Source organism: Schistocerca piceifrons, chromosome 5, assembly GCF_021461385.2.
Source record: "Schistocerca piceifrons isolate TAMUIC-IGC-003096 chromosome 5, iqSchPice1.1, whole genome shotgun sequence".
Lineage (NCBI taxonomy): Eukaryota > Metazoa > Arthropoda > Insecta > Orthoptera > Acrididae > Schistocerca > Schistocerca piceifrons.
In genome coordinates, this window is record NC_060142.1 from 47,130,489 (window position 1) to 47,135,164 (window position 4,676).

A 4,676-nucleotide genomic window follows, 5' to 3' on the forward strand; every position below is an offset into this window, starting at 1 on the left:
ACACATATATAAGCATCCTGTCTGATCACCTGCATCCTTTGAGCATTCCGACATACTTTGGCAATTCCATCAGGACAATGTGACAGTCCACATGTCCAGAACACAGTGATTTCAGGAACACACTTCTAAGTTTAAACACATCCTCTGTCCACCAAATTCCCCAGACATGAACATTATTGAGCATATCTGGGATGCCTTGCAACGTGCTGTTGAGACGAGATCACCACCCCCTTGTACTCTTACGGATTTATGGACAGTCGTACAGGACTCATGGCGTCAATTCCCTCCAGCACTACTTCAGACATTAGTGGAGTCCATGGCACGTTGTGTTGCGGCACCTCTGCTGGAATGCGGGGGTCCTACATGATATTCTGCACGTATACCAGTTACTTTGGCTCCTCAACGTTTGCCTTAGCTGCGTTCACATTTATCTCAATTGTGGGCACTTTCAAACGCAATTGTTCAATTTTAAATCACTATGTTACAAGTAGATAGTTATTCAAAATCTGAAACACCAAACATTACAGCATATAAACAGTTTTCTAATATTCTGTATGTACTATCATCCCAAAAACATTCGAATGACCTCAAACTGCGTTTAGTCTGATTTGAACGCAGCCCACATAACGTAGCTGTCTTGCAGGTCATCTAATCTCTCTGCAGTTCAGTCGTTTGACTATACAAAATGGATACCACAAGAGGTCACTAGAAAACATTGTTCTTTAAGATAATCAGTCCAGACATAAATAACACGATCTTGCAAGTATTTGGAAAAACGTCATTAGGGGTATGAGGCAGTCATTAGCGCTTGTATACTCAGTTTTAATACAGCACCACACTCATTAGAGTTTTAGTTTTTTGACTCCGTGACGTAAGTCATTTCTGCAATCTTTTGGCAATATTAATTATTTTTATGAACGAGAGATTTTGAGACAGTATCTGGACTCCTAAAGTTGTGTGACAATTCGAAGTACATTTGCCCTTCAAAAGACTTTACCACACCTGATCAACTTCGTTCCTGCTACGAGTGGTTTGTCGTAGACCGGATGCTGAGCTAACCAGTCAAAACAACGCGATTAACAACCTTAAGTGCTCTATGGAATCCTGAAAAATTAATATAGCATGACCAGCAATTTCTCTATAATCATGATTGAGCAATTAGTTGTGCACAGGTCTGAACTTTCCTATTTTGGATCTGGACTGAAACCAAGCACCAATATCCTTGTAACTAAACGAAGCTTTCGTCTCTGACCCAGACTCTATCATAGCAACGTTCATCATTGGTGACTCGGCATAAAGAGTGGTGCAGTATCGAAATTTTCAGCAGTATCAGTTGGCAAACCTGAACTTGAAAATTTCTGTGCTCTCCCTGGAATCCTGTCAACACCTTTGACTCCCTGTTAACTAACCACGAAAAACGTTTAATACAATTTCAAGTAACAAAGTTCGCGCATGTTAAAAACGAAGTACCATGAGGTATAGTTTTGTGATGGAGACTCGAAACCAGAACGTAATAACATTGTTGTCTAAGTAAAATCTGCTACGAGATGTTTTTATGAAAAATGAGGATATAACTTTCTGCCTGATCGGGAATCGAACTCGGTACCTACCGGTGTCTTTCTCTACCCACAGATTTTTTGCTCACCAGTAGTGAGATGTGTCCATGTATGACTAGAAATAACGGCACCTATCGTTATTGTTGACAACACAGAAAGAAACATTAAAAATGAAGAATATTTATCACTCGTTGTTCAGTGTACATATACCAGGACTTTGAAACGAATATTTTTATGCCGGACCAGGATTATAAATCACATACACGCCTTTCGTGGAGGCGTAGAGGAGTTTGCAATCTTAGGGAAAACAACAAAATGATCGGACAATGTCGTTCCGTGTGAATCACATACCACAAAAGAAAAGATTCGAATTAGAGCCCCTGTTCAGCACCAACTTTTCAACATCTCAAATTCAAATAAGATAAGACCCCTGCGACCCTACCTGCCCATTGGCTCATTAAATAACATAAAGGTTTCAGGTGTAAGGAAGCCCACTGGTGACCTAAACCGTCACTGCCCCATTTAGTAGCGAATGGATATGATGTTGATAATGCGGATTCTGAACTACTGGGCAACCTGACGTTCTTCACTTGGTAATAATAGAGGTGAGGGAGATCTGTTAATGTGTGTTTAAAATAGATGCCGTAAGGGGGATTTTTTTTCGCAGTTGACAGGACTTTTTTAGGCTTGTTTTTGTTTCTTGTTTTCCTTTTTTTACATTTTGCCGTCAGCAGAATTTTTTTCTGTAGAACTTTTTTCCACTATGCAGGAATCGAACCCGAATCACGCAGGTGAGAAACTAAGATCAATTCCAAACCACTTAAGCCCACAGTTGCTATATTCATGACCGACTCGTAAATTATGGTGCTCTTAGATTACAAATTAGACACGATGACAAATGTTATTATCAGCAGGCTTCTGTCGCGCAAATTGTCTAGTCTCATGTCAGCAGGATGTAAATTCACTTTTAGCCATCATAGCCTGGATTCGAACCCATTTAGAAATTTTCATTATTTCATGAAATTTCTTAGATGGTTAAATACCATTTCAGGGTATGAAGTTAACAAAGACTCAACTGGTTAATGTCATTATCGCTATTAACTTCGCCATTCTGCTGGTGCTCCATGCGGGCTTGACGGTCCCATTCAATGCGTCTTGGTGAATTTTAGAAGAAGTTGCCCAAAAACTGGTAAATATTTAGTTCGAAGCAAATGATTTCGGTGTTCTGTGGCAACTGGACCATAACAAGTGGTTATTTAGCTCTTTCCATGCCTGGGGAATACTTTACAAGTTAATACTGGACAAGTGCAAGTATTCGTAGGTTACACTGAAACGAAATTAACTTATAAAAACTTTATTTCACAAAAGAAATTGCATTGCATTACTTCATTTACTTGCGCTTAGCAACGACACTTGTAAAATGCTAAAACTGGAGGTAAACACCGCTTTCAAAGCCAGAGGTTGTTAACGACTTTCGTTAAATGTCAAGATCATCCTCTTCTGATGGCTTGGTTGGTGTCACCTATTTCACGTAGTACACCCTTGTTCAGAAAAAACAATACGCCTTGAAGGACTAAAGATAGGATTGTCATACTCGCTGGACATGTAAATCAGTATGTTCTGCAGAAACGATTAGCATTTGAACCATGTCGGCCGCGTGTTCGAGGTCAACATTGTCATCGCGGCGCAAGACCACCTACCGATAAAATTTGCCTGCGGCTCTCGTTATTGCTATAAGCCGAAGGTAATGGATCAGTGTGACCTGGGAATACGAGCAGGATGCTTCGCAGACGTATTTGCGAATCCTATTGCCAAATCAGTGAGTTTGATATCGTCCACATTGTTGGCATGAGAGAATGTGATGGATCCAGCCGGGAAATTGCTGCTCGTGTGGGACGAAGCGTTTCGGCAGTATATCCGGTGTGTGCAGAATAGTTCATGGAAGGCCACAGAATACGCCGCGATGGGTCGGGTCGCACCACCCAGATCAACAACTTAGATCGACACCTCGAACGAATGGCATTGCATGTCGGGTCTCCGTCCTCCTCAGCTCTGGCGCAACAGTGGAACACGTAATACACTATCATGGGTAAGAGTCTGTCGCTGTTTATTATAGCATGGGTTACGTGCGTAGCGTCCACTTGTCTGCCTACTTTTGACGAATGTAAAGAAATATGAAACTTCCTGGCAGATTAAAACTTTGTGCCCGACCGAGACTCGAACTCGGGACCTTTGCCTTTCGCGGGCAAGTGCTCTACCGACTGAGCTACCGAAGCACGACTCACGCCCGCTACTCACAGCTTTACTTCTGCCAGTATCTCGTCTCCCACCTTCCAAACTTTATAGAAGCTCTCCTGCGAACCTTGCAGAACTAACACTCCTGAAAGAAAGGATATTGCGGAGACATGGCTTAGCCACAGCCTGGGGGATGTTTCCAGAATGAGATTTTCACTTTGCAGCGGAGTTTGGAAGGTGGGAGACGAGATACTGGCAGAAGTAAAGCTGTGAGTACCGGGCGTGAGTCGTGCTCCGGTAGCTCAGTTGGTAGAGCACTTGCCCGCGAGAGGCAAAGGTCCCGAGTTCGAGTCTCGGTCGGGCACACAGTTTTAATCTGCCAGGAAGTTTCATATCAGCGCACACTCCGCTGCAGAGTGAAAATCTCATTCTGTAATGAAATATGCTAGACGCATTGGAGTATGGAACGACGCTGCTGGGGACTTGAATGGCGTCAGATGGTGTTTTCGGACGAATCCAGGTTCTGTTTGTTTGTAAACGATGGCCGCATTTTGGTTCGCCGCAGACAGGAGGAGCGGCATCACAGTGACTGCTTTCGCACAAGACATACAGCACCAACTCAAGATCTTATGGTGTGAGGTGCTATTGGGTACAGCCGCAAATCACAGCTGGTGAGTGTCCAGGGCACTGTGACCATTGTGACCTACGTGGATGTCATTCTGCGACGAACAGCCATAACCTTTCTGCACAATCCCCCAGACGCCATTTTTCATCAACACAATGCACGACCACGTGTTGCTGCACGAAAACGTACATTTTTGTGTCACAGGGTGTCAGCCGTTTGCCGTGGCCCGCCAGTTCACCAGATTTGTCACCAGGCGAAAA

At 43.2% G+C, this 4,676-nt stretch overlaps 1 non-coding gene across 1 annotated transcript; it reads left to right on the plus strand.

Annotated features, from left to right (window-relative positions):
• Positions 1 to 4,081: 4,081 nt before the first annotated feature.
• Trnas-cga lies at positions 4,082 to 4,156 on the plus strand. Its single transcript has one exon. It is a non-coding gene; the product is annotated as a tRNA-Ser (tRNA).
• Positions 4,157 to 4,676: the final 520 nt, after the last annotated feature.